This window comes from Phyllobates terribilis, unplaced genomic scaffold (assembly GCF_046119375.1).
Source record: "Phyllobates terribilis strain yellow unplaced genomic scaffold, ASM4611937v1 Scaffold_1__5_contigs__length_1240528914, whole genome shotgun sequence".
Taxonomy (NCBI): Eukaryota; Metazoa; Chordata; class Amphibia; order Anura; family Dendrobatidae; genus Phyllobates; species Phyllobates terribilis.
In genome coordinates this window covers 1,202,084,149-1,202,102,155 of record NW_027362761.1, presented here as the reverse complement: position 1 = coordinate 1,202,102,155, position 18,007 = coordinate 1,202,084,149, and the positions used below count along the sequence as shown (strand labels likewise).

Here is an 18,007-nt window from a genome sequence, read left to right as displayed (position 1 = left end):
TGAGCCCGCAATAGTGGCTTAATACCTCTGACCACGTTGTTGACAGCAGTGACCTGGGGGTCAGAAATGCTTCCAGGGGCGATCCCCATGCTGCCCCCATGTCTTTTGAGCACTGTCACTATCGTTTTGGGCACTTTTTAGGCTTTCTACAGACTGCCGGGGGTGCTGCCGCAAAAATGCTCAGGTCTCTCATAGACTAACATTGGGCTCGTTGCTCGGGTCGAGCACCCGAGTATCACGGTAAGCTCACCACTATCAGTCGTCATCTTGGTGAGGACACGGAAGTCTTGCCCGTTACCAGTCTGGCACCCATGGCAGACTTTATGTTACGCTGCCTTAACCGTGACCCTCGCATTGTCAAAATGTTGGGTGACAGTCATTACTGGTTGATGACACTTTTAGACCCCCTCTACAAGGAGAACTTTCACTCTCTTATTCCTGAGTTGGAGAGGTCTACAAAAATGGGGCAGTACCAGAAGGCCCTTGCTGCAGAACTATTAAAAAAATTCCCATCTGAACACGGTAGCGGCAGAGGTCACAGTTCGCTGCCCAACTAAGGCATACAGGCGAGAGAGACGCAACTCCAATCCAGCAGAGGCAGGGGAACACTGTCAATGTTCTAGGACAGTTTTCTGAGACCTGCCTAGCTTACAGGCTGTAACGGGTCTGGGAGGCGGAACCTCTGAGCTACTATACAAGGGGGCAGTCCTTGTAAGGGAGCGGGTGGCGACCAGGGAAGACGGGCAGGAGGTCACAGCAGGTGACCGGGACAGTCTCTGAGTGAACGGGCTGGAGGTCACGGCAAGTGACCGGGACAGTCTCTGGATGAACGGGCTGATGGTCACGGCAAGTGACCGTGGCAGTCTCTGAATGAACGGGCAGATGGTCACGGCAAGTGACCGGGGCAGTCTCTGGATGAACGGGCAGATGGTCACGGCAAGTGACCGGGGCAGTCTCTAGGTAAAGGGTTGGTACGACCTGTGGCGGCTGATGATAGACGTGAGCTCCCAGGTGAGCAGGCGAGAGTCTCTGGATGAACGGGTGGTCACAGCACGTGACGGCGGAGCCTCCAGGAAGACCAACAGACAGGCGGCAGATGAGCGCTCCCAGGTGAGCGGGCAGAAGTCTCTGGACAGGCGGGTGGTCACAGCACGTGACGGCAGAGCCTCCAGGTAGGCTAGCAGACAGGCAGCAGATGAGCGCTCCCAGGTGAGCGAGCAGGAGTCACTGGACAGGCAGGTGGTCACAGCACGTGACGGCGGAGCCTCCAGGTAGACTAGCAGGCAGGTAGCAGGTGTGTGCTCCCAGGTGAGCGAGCAAGCTGGTCCATAGACAGACTGACAGGAGTTGGAAGGCAGACCGTCGGACCTCAGACTAGCAGGCAGGTAGCGGATAATCAGGCAGGAATCTGGCAGGTAACTGGCAGGTAACTGGCAGGTAACTGGCAACGGGACCTGAGGGCTGAAGCAGAGTAGTAAACAGTGCAACAACATTGCTCGGGCACCTCCATTTTGGAGGAGGTGCCTTATATATGGTGAAGTCCTCCGGCCATTGGCCGGGGACTCCTTAGGACGACGCGCGCGGCCCCTTTAAGAGGGAGGGAGAGCGCGCGCGCGCGCCCTAAGCACAGTGGACGGGAAGGAGCACGCGCTGCCAGCAGAGCGGGAGGAGGACGCCGGGCACGGAGCAGGGAGGTGAGGGGAACAGCGTCCCTGCCTAGCAGAGGGCAGGGACGCCGGCGCTACAGTACCCCCCCTTTAGGCCCCCCCTTTTTTAGGCCAGACAGAAATTTAGCTAGGATAAGAGGGGCATGGATGTTCTCCCGGGGCTCCCACGTTCTCTCCTCAGGACCAAACCCCCTCCAATCTACTAGAAAAAAGGTCTTTCCTCTTACCCTTTTGGTGGCAAGAATGTTCTCTACCTCAAACTCGTCCTCAGCAGAAACCGGAGCAGGAGGCGTACCTGTAGACTTGGAAAAAGAGTTAAGGACCACAGGTTTGAGGAGAGATACATGGAAGGAGTTAGGGATCCGTAAGTTGGCCGGGAGTTTTAATTTATAGGCCACCGGGTTGATCTGACAGATGACCTCCAGAGGACCGATGAAACGAGGCCCTAACTTGTAAGAAGGTATCTTGAGTCGGACATATTTAGACGAGAGCCAGACTTTATCTCCAGGACGAAATTGTGGAGGATCCAGGCGTTTTTTGTCAGCGTGTCTTTTCATCCGTTCGGACGACTGGAGGAGTGCGGATCGGGTACTCTCCCAAATGGAGGAAAATTTGCTAACGAGAGATTCCGCAGCCGGGTTGTCCACAGAGGTGGAGACAGGAAAAGGAATCCGAGGATGCTGACCGAAGACTAGAAAAAACGGGGATTTGGAGGAGGATTCGCTCTCGTGATTGTTATAGGAGAACTCGGCCCATGGTAGGAGATCCACCCAGTCAGAATGATGGGCATTAACGAAGTGCCGGAGGTAACTGGTCAGGTTCTGATTGATCCGCTCCACTTGACCATTGGACTGTGGATGGTAAGCGGAAGAGAAGTCCAGCGTGACGTCTAGCAGTTTACAAGTGGCTCTCCAGAAACGTGAGGTGAACTGTACCCCACGATCCGACACGATGTGGAGGGGCAGGCCATGAAGACGGAAGATGTGGCGGATAAAGTCTTTAGCCAGCTCGGGTGCAGACGGAAGGCCAGGCAGGGGAATAAAGTGAGCCATCTTGGAAAAGCGGTCAGCGACCACCCAAATGACCGTACAACCGGCAGAGACGGGGAGATCAGTTATGAAGTCCATAGCAATATGCTGCCAGGGGGCAGCAGGCACAGGAAGCGGAAGAAGGCGTCCAGCTGGCAGGTGTCTCGGGACTTTGCTGCGGGCGCAGGACACACAGGCAGAAACAAAGTCTATTACGTCCTTGTGCAGGGTAGGCCACCAGTAGTGCCGGGCAATAAGCTGGAGGGTCTTTTTCTGACCGGCGTGGCCAGCTAGTTTAGACGAGTGACCCCAGTGTAGGATCTTCTCCCGATCAGGTACTGATACGAACGTCTTACCAGGAGGGAGACGATTTAGGCTCACGGGAGCCACCTGCATTACTCTGGCGGGATCGATGATATGTTTAGGTTCTTCCTCGAGATCGGACACCAGAAAGGATCGGGACAAGGCATCTGCTTTGACGTTTTTGTCAGCCGGGCGAAAATGAAGAACAAAATCAAAGCGAGCAAAATACAAGGACCACCGGGCTTGGCGCGGGTTAAGTCTCTGGGCATGCTGGAGGTAAGCCAAGTTCTTGTGGTCAGTGTAAATTATTACCGGGTGAAGAGCCCCCTTGAGTAGGTAACGCCACTCCTCCAATGCCAGTTTGATGGCCAATAACTCTCGGTCTCCTATGGAATAGTTGCGCTCAGAAGAGGAGAAGAGTTTGGAGAAGAAGCCACAAGTTACCATTTTCCCGGAAGATGATTTTTGAGTAAGTACCGCTCCGGCTCCAGAGGAGGTGGCGTCAACTTCCAGGAAGAACTGCTTGTTGCCGTCCGGGCAATGCAGCACCGGGGCGGAAGAGAGGGCCTGTTTTAGGGAAAGAAAGGCCTCCTCTGCTTCGGGCGGCCACTCTTTGGGGTTAGTACCCTTACGGGTGAGCGCGGAAATTGGGGCAGTCCGGGAAGAGAAGTGTGGTATGAAGAGGCGGTAGTAGTTGGCGAAGCCCAGGAATCGCTGAATGGCCTTCAACCCCTCCGGTCGAGGCCATTTCTTGATGGCAGACAGTTTCTCTGGATCCATTCGTAGGCCGGTCTGAGAAATAATGTAGCCCAAAAACGGAAGCGAGGTCTGCTCAAAGAGGCACTTCTCGTATTTAGCGAAGAGGTGATTCTGCCTGAGCCTGAGCAGGACCTGACGGACGTCCCTCCGGTGAGTCTGGAGATCCGGAGAGAAGACCAAGATGTCGTCCAGGTACACCACTACGCAGGAGTAGAGAAGGTCCCGGAAGATGTCATTGACCAACTCTTGAAAGACGGCAGGAGCGTTACAGAGACCAAAGGGCATTACCAGATATTCATAGGGGCCATCCCGGGTGTTGAATGCCGTCTTCCATTCATCCCCCTGACGGATACGAACCAGGTTGTACGCCCCACGGAGGTCCAGTTTGGTGAAGATTCTAGCCCCCCTCAGACGATCAAATAACTCCGGAATGAGCGGAAGGGGGTACTTATTCTTCACCGTGATCTGGTTAAGGCCTCTATAGTCTATACAGGGACGGAGAGAGCCGTCCTTCTTTTTGACGAAAAAGAAGCCTGCTCCCGCCGGGGAGGTAGATTTCCGGATGAATCCCCTGGCCAGATTCTCCTCAATATATTCGGACATCGACCGGGTCTCAGCAGCGGATAAAGGATAAATACGCCCACGGGGAGGAGTAGTACCAGGTAACAGGTCGATAGGGCAGTCGTATGGTCTATGAGGAGGTAGTGTCTCTGCTTCCTTTTTATTAAAGAAGTCTGCCTAAGACCAATAAGGAATCGGAAGTCCAGGTAGATTAGCTGGGGTAGGAGAAGGACGGACGGGATGGACGGGAACCAGACAGGTCTTATGGCAGTCCTGTCCCCAGCGAAGGACTTCTCCGGTCTGCCAGTCAAGCACGGGTGCATGTCTCTGGAGCCAAGGCAGGCCTAGCAAGAGGGCGTGAGAGAGTCCAGGCAGAACATGAAAGGAGATACTCTCAGAATGCAGCATTCCCACCTGCAGAGTAATGGATTCGGTGATGAGTTGGATGGGGCGTGGTAAGAGGCCCCCATCCACGTCAGCAACAGACAAGGGTACAGCCAGAGGTTTGGTGGGGATGCGGTATTTCTCTACCAGGGACTGTGAAATAAGATTCCCGGCTGCTCCAGAGTCAAGTTGGGCTAGTTCGAAATAACGGTTCTCCCCGCAGATGATTGAGACTGACAGCAGCAGAGATGGAGAGGATTTATTCTTGTCTAGGTTGACCTCTCTGAGCGAACCTAGACACAGGCGTTTCCCGACCTCTCCGGGCAGGCACGGATCCGGTGCTCCTTACTGCCACAGTAGAAGCAGCTCCCCTCGGCACGGCGTAAGTCCTGACGGGTTTTGACCATCTTGGTCTGGTCGACCTGCATAGACTCAGGAGAGTGTACCTGGGTAGAGACGGAGGGAGTGACGGGTTTCTGAAAAGTAGGAGCTAGACATGGTAACCTCCTCTCACGGGTGACCTCTTTGGCACGCTCCTGGAACCGTAGGTCAATCCGGGTGGCAAGAGTTATTAGGTCATCAAGAGTGGTAGGAATGTCCCGACCGGCAAGTTCATCTTTAATACGGCCGGACAGACCCTCCCAGAAGACGGATACCAGAGCGTCGTTATCCCAGGCCAGCTCCGAGGCAAGGGTACGGAACCGTATGGCATATTGGCCCACGGTGAGACTTCCCTGACGGAGGCGTAGCAGTGATGATGCGGATGAGGTCTTCCGTCCGGGTTCGTCGAAGACTTTCCGGAAAGCCGTGAGAAAAGCAGGCAAGTTGGACACCAGGGGGTCTCCTCTCTCCCATAGAGGATTTAGCCAGGCCAGGGCCTCCCCGGTGAGATGGGACATGATGAATGCAATTTTGGCCCGGTCGGAGTTAAACTGGTGGGACAATAGTTCAAAGTGCATGGTGCACTGATTTATGAAGCCCCGAGCCTGGGCGGAGTCGCCTCCGAAGCGAGGAGGTGCAGAAAGCCGGGGTCCGGGGTAGGATACCATGGTATTAGTGGGCAGCGGAGCTGCCGGATTGCGAGACATGGCACTGGCGGAGGTTGCTGGTGGAGCAGTCAGAGTGTCCAGGCGAGTATTGACATTCCGCAGGTGACCCAGGATGGACTCCTGTTGGGACCTTTGACGGGACAGTTCATGACACAGGTCCGAGAGCGAGGGAGCTTGGGTGCCACCGGGTTCCATGGCCCGAGCAAACTGTAGCGGGTCTGGGAGGCGGAACCTCTGAGCTACTATACAAGGGGGCAGTCCTTGTAAGGGAGCGGGTGGCGACCAGGGAAGACGGGCAGGAGGTCACAGCAGGTGACCGGGACAGTCTCTGAGTGAACGGGCTGGAGGTCACGGCAAGTGACCGGGACAGTCTCTGGATGAACGGGCTGATGGTCACGGCAAGTGACCGGGGCAGTCTCTGAATGAACGGGCAGATGGTCACGGCAAGTGACCGGGGCAGTCTCTGGATGAATGGGCAGATGGTCACGGCAAGTGACCGGGGCAGTCTCTAGGTAAAGGGTTGGTCCGACCTGTGGCGGCTGATGATAGACGTGAGCTCCCAGGTGAGCAGGCGAGAGTCTCTGGATGAACGGGTGGTCACAGCACGTGACGGCGGAGCCTCCAGGAAGACCAACAGACAGGCGGCAGATGAGCGCTCCCAGGTGAGCGGGCAGAAGTCTCTGGACAGGCGGGTGGTCACAGCACGTGACGGCAGAGCCTCCAGGTAGGCTAGCAGACAGGCAGCAGATGAGCGCTCCCAGGTGAGCGAGCAGGAGTCACTGGACAGGCAGGTGGTCACAGCACGTGACGGCGGAGCCTCCAGGTAGACTAGCAGGCAGGTAGCAGGTGTGTGCTCCCAGGTGAGCGGGCAAGCTGGTCCATAGACAGACTGACAGGAGTTGGAAGGCAGACCGTCGGACCTCAGACTAGCAGGCAGGTAGCGGATAATCAGGCAGGAATCTGGCAGGTAACTGGCAGGTAACTGGCAGGTAACTGGCAACGGGACCTGAGGGCTGAAGCAGAGTAGTAAACAGTGCAACAACATTGCTCGGGCACCTCCATTTTGGAGGAGGTGCCTTATATATGGTGAAGTCCTCCGGCCATTGGCCGGGGACTCCTTAGGACGACGCGCGCGGCCCCTTTAAGAGGGAGGGAGAGCGCGCGCGCGCGCCCTAAGCACAGTGGACGGGAAGGAGCGCGCGCTGCCAGCAGAGCGGGAGGAGGACGCCGGGCACGGAGCAGGGAGGTGAGGGGAACAGCGTCCCTGCCTAGCAGAGGGCAGGGACGCCGGCGCTACACAGGCCCTGAGGCGCAGGGTACTCTCACAAGGAGTGGAAAGTTTTAAAAGATGGTGAGGGAGTACCAGCATCCTCCGTGATTCCTCTGTGCCTTTTAATTATTGGGTATCCAAGCTGGACACTTGGAATGAACTCACTCTGTATGCCTTGGAGGTCCTGGCCTGCCCTGCCGCTAGCATGTTATCGGAGCGTGTTTTTAGTGCCACTGGGGGAATTATAACTGATAAGCGCACTCGCCTGTCAACTGACAATGCTGACAAGCTGACCCTTATCAAAATGAACAAGGGCTGGATTGGGCCAGACTTCTCATCACCACCAAATTACAGCAGAGTAACATAAAGTCAAATCCACTGTGTTATTTCGGGAGGTGTATTCCCATGCATCGCTTTACACCCACACATGGGTATACGCTTCCTCATTTCGGCTGTTTTTTGCTCTTCTCCTTATCCTCAGCCTCCATGACCACTATACAACCAGGGTGACAGTGGTCCATGTTGTCAGCATTGCAAGTTCCTCTGTCCTAATTTTTGGCAGCTTTTGCTTGGAAGGCATAGGCAAAGACTATGGGAGACCCACTCCCCAATCATGGGAATAATGTTTTTAATATGCTGTACTGCATGGCTCTTGTAAGGGAGATTGCAAGTTCCTCCTTCCTAATTCTTGGCAGCTTTTGCTTGGAAGGCATAGGCAAAGACTATGGGAGACCCACTCCCCAATAATGGGAATAATGTTTTTAATATGCTGTACTGCATGGCTCTTGTAAGGGGCATTAAAATCGTCTTGTTAAGCTACTGTGACCTCCACGTCTCTTCCAAGGGTCGTTAATATTGTCTTTTTATTACACTGCGACCTACACCACTCTTCCAAGGGGCATTAAAAGCGTCTTGTTAAGCTACTGTGACCTCCACGTCTCTTCCACGGGACATTGATATTGTCTTTTTATTCCACTGTAACCTCCACCACTCTTCCAAGGGGCATTGATATTGTCTTTTTATTCCACTGCGACCTCCACCACTCTTCCAAGGGGCATTAAATCCGCCTTGTTAAGCTACTGTGACCTCCACGTCTCTTCCACGGGGCATTGATATTGTCTTTTTATTCCACTGTAACCTCCACCACTCATCCAAGGGGCATTAAAACTGTCTTGTTAAACCACTCTGAACTCCACGACTATTCCAAGGGGCATTAAAACCATCTTGTTAAGCTACTGTTACATCCACATCTCTTCCAAGGGGCAATAAAACTGTCTTGTTAAACCACTCTAAACTCCACGTCTCTTCTAAGGGGCATTAAAACCGTCTTGTTAAACCACTCTGAACTCCACAGTAGTGTTGAGCCACCCCCGTAGTGTTCGAGTTCGGTTCGGTTCGTCGAACACCCGTGTGTTCGCCGAACTGTTCGTCGAACTGTTCGTCGAACACCTTCGAACACCGTTAAAACCAATGGCAGGCAAACAAAAACACATAGAAACACATAGAAAACACCTTCAAAGGTGTCCAAAAGCTGACAAACTGCTCAGAAGACACAACTAACACATGGAAAAGTGACAAGTACATATAGTCATGCGAAAAGAAAAGAGGTGGAGGAGTAAAAGGAGGGGGAGACACAGATATAGGCATGTCATGCCCTTCTAAAATCTAAAAAGTGAGAAGCCGAGACAGCCAGTCCGCCCCTGCCCGTGCCACCTCCGTGTCGCCGGGTTTGTGCCAGAGCCGCGGTGAACCCTGACGGCCAGCCCCCCTCTCCCAATACTGGTGCCTGTCCGCTGGTGGGTCGAGAGAGCCCCCCTGTGGTGGAGGCAGCTCTAAGCTTTTTAATTTAAATTGTCCCTCTAATTTGAATGAATACACTTTAAATCCATTTACAAGGATCTATTGGAGGGCAAGTCTCATGCCAGCAGCCGCGTAATTCCAGCTCCAGTAGCGTCCACTAAAGCTGCTGCAGTTAAAAAGCTTTTATAAGGATCGAGCTCGGCTGTCCACCGCAAGGCATCCTAGTGCCAGTCCCAGCCCCTATGCCTTGGGGTGCCTCCTGATGCTCTTCACTAAGTATCCCGTGGTCCCGAAGCATTTCCTTTGAAAAAATTAAGTGTCCAAACTACAGGTGGTGTAGCTTGCTTAACAGCCGGGATAATCCGCTGACTAGCAGACACTGCTACTAGGCACAAAGTATTTCCTGGGCTAGATGCAGTTAAAAATTTGTAAGTAGATACTCTCGTTGGATGCTGAGAAAGCATTCCATAGAGTCTCCTGGCACGCCATATATGATTCTCTTAAAAAGCTTGGGGTAGGGGTCTAGTGGACCATTTTATAGCCAAAATCACGGCCCTGTATCACAATACGTCACCTAGGCTGAGGATAAATGGAACTGTAGCACCGAGGGCTCGGTTGCTACAGACGTATTGCACCTCACCCAGAGGTGTGATATCTCACTCTCAGATAAGGATGGAGTGTGGATCAGGACCCGACACCTGCATGCATTACACCACATTGCCGTGGGGCAGGGCGACCAATATGCCCCTGAGATGGGCACGACAGTCCCTGTCCCTGGCTGGAGTGGGGGGAGGGAACACTGAGGAAGGGGAACCCTGCAGTGCAGGAGCAGGGAGGAAGCAGTTCCTGGATGCATTGAGAAGGGAGTATAAAAGGTGGGCACCATCTTAGTTCAGTGCAGAGAAGTCTGAGCAGAAGTGGCAGGGAGCAGGGGCTCTGCATGAGCTCTGCTCCGGAGGCGGGCCTAGTAACAGAGGCCCAGGCCTGCAAGAGGGAGAAGGAAGGAAGAGGAGCGGAGAAGGCTCCAGGAACGAGGAATGAAGGGATCCCAGGGGTGCGGACGGGCGAGTCGCCACCGCACGCCCGAATCCACCTGCGTGGAGGGGTCAGGCCAAAGGGGGAGACCGGTCCCCGAACTAGTGGAGGCAGGAAACGACCCTCAGCTAGAAACCGGAGGCTCTGACATTTTATGTGGCGCAGCCCCTTGCTCCACCCGCTAGGAAGGCACCACATAGGGTCAGGGAAACTGGCGCCAAGTTTACCAAGAGGAGGCCTGAGGCAGCCGGACAGAAGTGTTGATAAGAAAGGCCAGACAAAGGACACACAAAGGGGGTCCTGTGAAGCGCTCCAAAGTTATCTGGGAGTTGTCTGAGCCCCTCACCTGGTGAGCACAGTACGACGTGGGCAGCCGTTACCTGCAGACGTGGTCTGGATAATAAGAACTGTGAGTAAAGGCCCTGAACTGCATCACTGACTCCGTGTCGTTACTGTTGCTGCCCTGCACCATCACCCCCATCCTCCGCATACACTGCCCTGAGGCTATACTCCTCCCGTGGGGAGTTATGCTACGCTCTGCTGCACCCACAACACCAGCCTTAGCGGTCTGCCCTGTAGCGGCGGTTCACTCTGACCGCAATCCACGGGTGGCGTAGTCGGACATTTAAACATCAAAACCACATAAATAGTTCCGCCACTGGTTTGACCGCCCTGAGCCACGGAACCGGATCGCCGCCACGAAGACTACAACCACCAGCATCCACCAAAAAGGGTCCGGCTCCGGGTGTCCCAAGGCCCAGGGGGTGCGTCAGAACATTTTCATCACCTTTCACAATCACCAATGGGACAAGGCAGGGATGTCCTCTGTCCCCTCTCTTATACATCCTAGTGACGGAGCACCTGCTCTCATCAATTCGCCATAACCCCAATATTAGGTGGATTGAGGTGGGAGGCACCGAGTACAAGTGCTCTCTATTTGCTGATGATGTCCTAGTATATATCACTCAATCACATATATCCATCCCTGCTGTTATGGCTGAAATAGATCACTTTATTACATGGTAAAATTTTAAAATCAATGCAGCGAAGTCTGAGGCCCTCGATGTCTCCCTCCCTAAATCCATATAGGATTCTATCCAGTCCAACTTTCCCTTTGCCTGGCCCTCACAGGGTATCAAATACTTAGGAATTCCTATTCATAGAGACCTCTCCCATCTATGTTATCTTAATTTTGGGCCCTTTATTGAACAATTCCATACAGACCACGGTTGGCAAGTTGGAACTGTGAGATTCACTACGTGCACCACTGGTATTTTGTGGAAAAGCACATGTAAGATTCTGCAACAGTCTCTGCTGATACTCCTGCATGCGTGCATCCCTTTCTATGGCAGGAATAATTTCTGCAAATTTACTTTTGTACCGGGGATCTAACAGTGTGGCAACCCAGTAGTCAGGATTATTTCTAATTCTCACAATTCGAGGGTCATGTTGCAGGTAGTGCAGCAAGAAGGCACTCATGTGTGTTGCGCATCCAGGAGCACCAAGTCCCTGTTGTGTTGGTGGCGAGGTAACAATCATGCTTCCTTCCTCTGTCCTCTCCCCCCAACCTCGCACAACAGAAATGTGATCAAGGTCTCCCTCATCTGATGAGTCTTCCATCAGTTCGTCCTCCACTTCTTCCTGGGCTCCTGCACCTTCCTCACTAGTTTGGCTGCTACCATGCGCCCTGGTAAAATCATCTCCCCCACCCTCACATGCCTGCCGCCCTGGTGCTGCCGACCGTCTGGACCTTGCAGATGTTAGCCCTTCCGCATACAACTCCTCCTCCTCTACTTCCTCCACCTCCTCTTGTGCCACCACCTGACTCCGAATTCTGTTTAACATGTGCTCCAGCATGTAAATCACCGGAATAGTCATGCTGATAATGGCATCGTCAGCACTAAACATCTTCGTCGCCATTTCAAAACTGTGCAGAAGGGTGCATAGGTCCCTGATCTGAGACCACTCCTCCAGCGTGATTTGTCCCACCTCTGAATCTCGTTGGCCCAGGCTATACGTCAGAACGTATTGCACCAGGGCTTGTCGGTGCTGCCACAGTCGCTGCAACATGTGCAGAGTTGAATTCCACCGGGTAGGCACATCGCATTTTAGCCGGTGAAGTGGCAGGCCCAACGACTTCTGTAGAGATGTAAGTCGCTGAGCTGCGGGATGCGAACGGCGGAAGTGAGCACACAGCGACCGTGCCCTCTGCAGAAGGCCATCTAGTCTGTGATAGTGGGCTAAAAATTGCTGGACAACCAGGTTCAACACGTGAGCCATACAAGGCACGTGTGTGACATTGCCCCGGCGAATGGCCGCACCCAGGTTTGCAGCATTGTCGCACACGGCCTTCCCTGGTTTCAGGTCCAGTGGAGACAACCATTCATGAAATTGGTTCTCCAGAGCTGACCACAACTCCTCGGCTGTGTGACTCACATTTCCCAGACATTTCAATGTAAAAACCGCCTGATGACGTTGAGCCCTACTGCCAGCATAGTAAGGAGGTGTGCAGGATCCCTTCTGCGCAGTTAGAAAGCTTGTGGCATGACCAGACAGGCTTTGGGTGCAGGTGGAAGACCGAGAGGAGGTTGAGGAGGCAGAAGCAGTGGAGGAAAAATGACATAAAGAGGATTGACGCACAACTCGTGGGGACGGCAAGACTTGGACAGCAGCCCCTTGTCCTGCTGTCACCATAGTTACCCAGTGCCCAGTCAGCGACATGTAACGCCCCTGTCCATGCCTACTCGTCCAAGTGTCTGTGGTGAAATGCACCCTGTCACACACAGAGTTTCTCAAAGAAGCGGTGATGTTGTGTGCGACATGCTGGTGGAGCGCAGGCACACCTTTCTTTGAGAAGTAGTGCCGACTGGGCATCTGGTACTGGGGCACTGCGACGGACATAAGGTCTCGAAAATCCTCTGTGTCCACCAGGCGGAAAGGCAGCATTTCTGTAGCCAAGAGCTTGCAGATGGTGAAATTCAACCTCTTAGCTTTCTCATGGCTAGGAGGAAATGGTCTTTTACTTGTCCACATCTGAGGGACCGAGGGCTGGCTATTGTGCTTAGACGGGGTTGATAAGGGTGTCCCCGGCAAACTGCCGGTCTGTGAGGAAGATGCAGGCGGACATGTTAGGTTGCCTTGATCCAAAGGTGGTGCTATCGATGTCGGACAGCGCTCAAGACCAGCTGGTGTTACCACCTCCAAAGAAAATGATGACCTGCCAATCACGCTGGCTGTTGCGGGTAAAGAGGTGGCAGGTCTGCGCCCCAAAACAGGTGTGACTGCTGTCCCCCCAGTCACAGAGGATGAAGAGGCCGCGGATGCACAAGATATGGCAGACGGTGGTTGGCCCGGCCGGCTAGACCGCATTGTAGCACACTGAGCTTCCCACTGCAACTTATGCTTCATGTCCATGTGCCGGTTCATGCATGAAGTACTCAAACTATGTATTTTTTGGCCTCTACTTAGCTTTTGCTGACAAATGTTACAGATAACACGAGTTGGGTCATCTTTATCGATCTGAAAAAATGCCCAGGCTATGCAAGGCTTAGCACCCATGCGACCTGAAGAGCCACCACGACTTGTGGTGAGAGGCAGAGTTGTGTTTGAGGATGCAGTTGTTGACGTGCTTCCAGTACTACGTCTCTGTCCAGGAAGGCGCAACCTGACCTCGTCGTCACTAGCATCTTCCTCCACCTCCTCTGCTGACCTCATCTCTTGGCTGACTGTGGGTTGACAGTAAGTGGGATCTCCGACCTCATCATCATCACCCTGTGCGTTATCACACCCGTCGTCCTCAGAGCCAACCTGTTCCTGCCCTGACAAAAAACTAAAGTTGTCGCTCCAATCAGGTATTTGAGTCTTATCATCGTCTTCCTCATTGTCTCCACCAACAGGAGTTACAGTTTGGGAATGAGGGTCTACATTATGGTCAGAACCTTCTGCGTCTGGTCCTGGATCCGACTCATAAAGATTCTGGGCATCAGTGCAGATCATTTCCTCGTCTGGATTCACAGAAGCGCTGGAGTCGACCTCTGATTCCCAGGCTATAGTATGAGTAAACAGCTCTGCAGACTCAACCATCTGTTCTACCTCATACTCAGACGGGCAGCTGGAGATTTGGGAGCTGTGAGGAAGCAAGTGCGATTTGGGTGACACCTTTGAGGACTGGAGTATTTGTGATGTTGAAGTTGATGTGGAGGAGAGCCCACTTAAAGGAGCACTTGATATCCGTTGAAGCACCTGCTGTTTTTGTGCCTCATCTGGAATTTGTAGCGATTGGCGTGGCCGTAAGAAAGGGATCTTATCACATTGTCCGCTAAAAGAAGTAGACATTTTAGTTTGGCTGGAAGATATTCTTTCTTCTGCACCTACCCCACGGACACAACCTTTTTTCCCCTTCCCAACACGCCTATTCCCCTTTCCACCAGCAGCAGGCCTTTTTCCACTCATTTTGGTGGTTAACTAATTCACAACTCTGGAGTTGTTTGCACAAAAAAACAATGGATGGTAACCGAGCAGAGCTGAGTGGCCAAACTGTGGTATTAGGCCAAAACTATTGGCTGGGTTAGATGCAGAAAAAAATTATTTTTAATTTGCAACCTGATGGAGGTCAGTATAGATGGACTAATAGACCAAGTCCCACACACCGCTAGAAGCCCAAATATTTTTTCAGAGCTAGATGCAGAAAAAAATTATTTTTAATTTGCAACCTGATGGAGGTCAGTATAGATGGACTAATAGACCAAGTCCCACACACTGCTAGAAGCCCAAATATTTTTTCAGAGCTAGATGCAGAAAAAAATTATTTTTAATTTGCAACCTGATGGAGGTCAGTATAGATGGACTAATAGACCAAGTCCCACACACCGCTAGAAGCCCAAATATTTTTTCAGAGCTAGATGCAGAAAAAAATTATATTCAATTTGCAACCTGCTGGACGTCAGTATAGAAGGACTAATAGAACAAGTCCCACACACTGCTAGAAGTCCAAATATTTTTTCAGAGCTAAATGAAGAAAAAAATTATTTTTAATTTGCAACCTGATGGAGGTCAGTATAGATGGACTAATAGACCAAGTCCCACACACTGCTAGAAGCCCAAATATTTTTTCAGAGCTAGATGCAGAAAAAAATTATTTTTAATTTGCAACCTGATGGAGGTCAGTATAGATGGACTAATAGACCAAGTCCCACACACCGCTAGAAGCCCAAATATTTTTTCAGAGCTAGATGCAGAAATTTTTTTTATTCAATTTGCAACCTGATGGAGGTCAGTATAGATGGACTAATAGACCAAGTCCCACACACTGCTAGAAGCCCAAATATTTTTTCAGAGCTAGATGCAGAAAAAAATTATTTTTAATTTGCAACCTGATGGAGGTCAGTATAGATGGACTAATAGACCAAGTCCCACACACTGCTAGAAGCCCAAATATTTTTTCAGAGCTAGATGCAGAAAAAAAATATTTTTAATTTGCAACCTGATGGAGGTCAGTATAGATGGACTAATAGAACAAGTCCCACACGCTGCTAGAAGCCCAAATATTTTTTCAGAGATAAATGAAGAAAAAAATTATTTTTAATTTGCAACCTGATGGAGGTCAGTATAGATGGACTAATAGACCAAGTCCCACACACTGCGAGAAGCCCAAATATTTTTTCAGAGTTAGATGCAGAAAAAAAATATTTTTAATTTGCAACCTGATGGAGGTCAGTATAGATGGACTAATAGACCAAGTCCCACACACCGCTAGAAGCCCAAATATTTTATCAGAGCTAGATGCAGAAAAAAATTATATTCAATTTGCAACCTGCTGGAGGTCAGTATAGAAGGACTAATAGAACAAGTCCCACACACTGCTAGAAGCCCAAATATTTTTTCAGAGCTAAATGAAGAAAAAAATTATTTTTAATTTGCAACCTGATGGAGGTCAGTATAGATGGACTTATAGACCAAGTCCCACACACTGCTAGAAGCCCAAATATTTTTTCAGAGCTAGATGCAGAAAAAAATTATATTCAGTTTGCAACCTGATGGAGGTCAGTATAGATGGACTAATAGAATGATGCTATGCCCAAAAGATTTTACTTCACTAGGTGCAGTAAAAAAATTGGTATTCTATACACAGGTGGTATATCTTGCAACACAGATAGGCTACTCCACTGACTAACACACTCTGCAATAGGCCAAAAAGGATTAGCTTTGCTAGATTCAGCCAAATGCTGTGAAAAAAACTTGCACAGCACTGGCACAGACCTGCCTGGCAAAAACTGATAGGAACTGATGTAACCTAGTCCTGAAAAGGACTCCAATTACAATTAGTCTTTACTCCCACAATCTATCTATTTAAGAGCACAGACCTGCCTGATAAAAGTCGTAGGAAATGCTGTAACCTAGTCCTTAAAAGGACTGCAATCACAACTATTCCCTACTCCCAAGCTATCTGTATATTTTTGCGAAAATTGGCTTGAAATTAACAAGGTATAGCGCACACAGCAACAGCGGTGCCGCCTAACACGCAGCTGCAGCAGTGAGAAAATGGTGGCGACGGGGAAAATGGCTTGGTCTTATAGGGCAAGGACATGTGACATACACTGCCAATCACACATGCCCTTGCTTGTGTGAAAAAAAGCACTTCGCTCCGTGTGTGCGCTGCTGATAGGCTGACAGATTGAACCTCCCCACTGCAAATGCGGGAAAGAGAAAAAAAAATGGAGATCTTCATTGTTCCTGCAGAGATCCATCCCCTGCCCCTCCCCCCGCCCCGCTGTACACTCAAACTGCGTATTAACATTAATTTTCATCATTACTGAGAAAAAATCCAGTTATGATTTTGGTGCACGAACAGTTATCGAACATAACCTCGAACAGCCGAATTTTTCTCAAATTGTTCGTGTTCGCCGACCGGCTCGAACACCGCCCAAAACAGCTCGAATTTGAGATTGGCGAACAGTTCGAGTAGAACAACGCTCATCTCTACTCCACAGCTCTTCCAAGGGGCATTGACATGTTTTTAATTACCTCTAACCTCCACGACTCTTGCAACGGGCATTGCATTTCCTCCTAATTTTTGTCAGCTTTTGCTTTTCAATGCATAGGCGAACACTAAGGGAGACCCACTCCCCAATAATGTGTAGAAGGTTTTTAATATGCTGTAATCCACATCTGTTTCAAGGGGCATTGTAGTGCCTAATAATTTTTGCCTTCCATTCCCTGCTTAGGCCAACAGTGTACAGGAGAACCAGTTGTTATAAATGGAAAAAACTGTTTAGTTAAGGCCCTCTGACCTCCTTGTCACTTCCAAGGGGCATTGGAGTGCCTCAAAATTTTTGGTAGGCATTGAATTCACTGTATGCCTTATAACTGTGTAGCTGGACCGCTCCTTTTGGTACAGAAACATATCCTACAAGACATGTGTGGTTGGCTGGCCTGATATTGATGTGAATGGTCCCTGTTCCTCCTGCTCTTTCTCCTTTGCCACCACCTCATCCATGATTCATCACCTGAAGCTTTGTTTTAACGGGAGTCATAGAACTGGGATAGTAGCAGGAAAACATCCAGCAATCCTCGAAGGAGGTAGAATATGCGCCAAAACGCTGAACACCTCAGGCCTAGCTGCTACTACATACATGCGCTTGCATTCCAAGGAACAGAAAGCTAAGGAGGTGGATGGCCTCATGATCATGAATAATTTACTCGTTGTGTAGGAGGCCGACCACTGCTGCTGTCTACCTTCTGAACTTTGTGTTGAAGCCTGATTGACCCAGGACCCGCAATCCTCTATGTCTGGAGGACGTGTTGCATCCCAGTGTCCAACTGTGTCCCGGCTTCCACAAAATTAAACCAGTGTGAAGGCGTCAGTGAGATGTACCATTCCTGGCTACATTCACTTGTCCACGTGTTTGTGGTTAGGCTGTCCTTCCCACTAAATGCACTGGGGAGGGCACAGGTAATGTTTTGGTATGCGCGCTTGTGTATAAGGCGCACCGGGACAAATAGGGGCGGCTGGGGACCGTTTATGGACTCCCGGCCACCCCCACGCGGCTGGGGACTGTGTGTGGGCACCCGGCCGCGGGGCGGCTGGGGACTGAGTATGGACACCCGGCCGCCCCCTGGCGGCTGGGGACCAAGCGTGGACACCCGGCCGCC

The 18,007-nt window shown here is 51.3% G+C and overlaps 1 protein-coding gene across 1 annotated transcript in view; it reads right to left on the bottom strand.

Moving 5' to 3' along the window:
- Nucleotides 1–18,007, bottom strand: part of LOC141219131 (vomeronasal type-2 receptor 26-like) — a 128,702-nt gene that overhangs the window by 85,154 nt on the left and 25,541 nt on the right. The gene's annotated exons all lie outside the window — the stretch shown is intronic.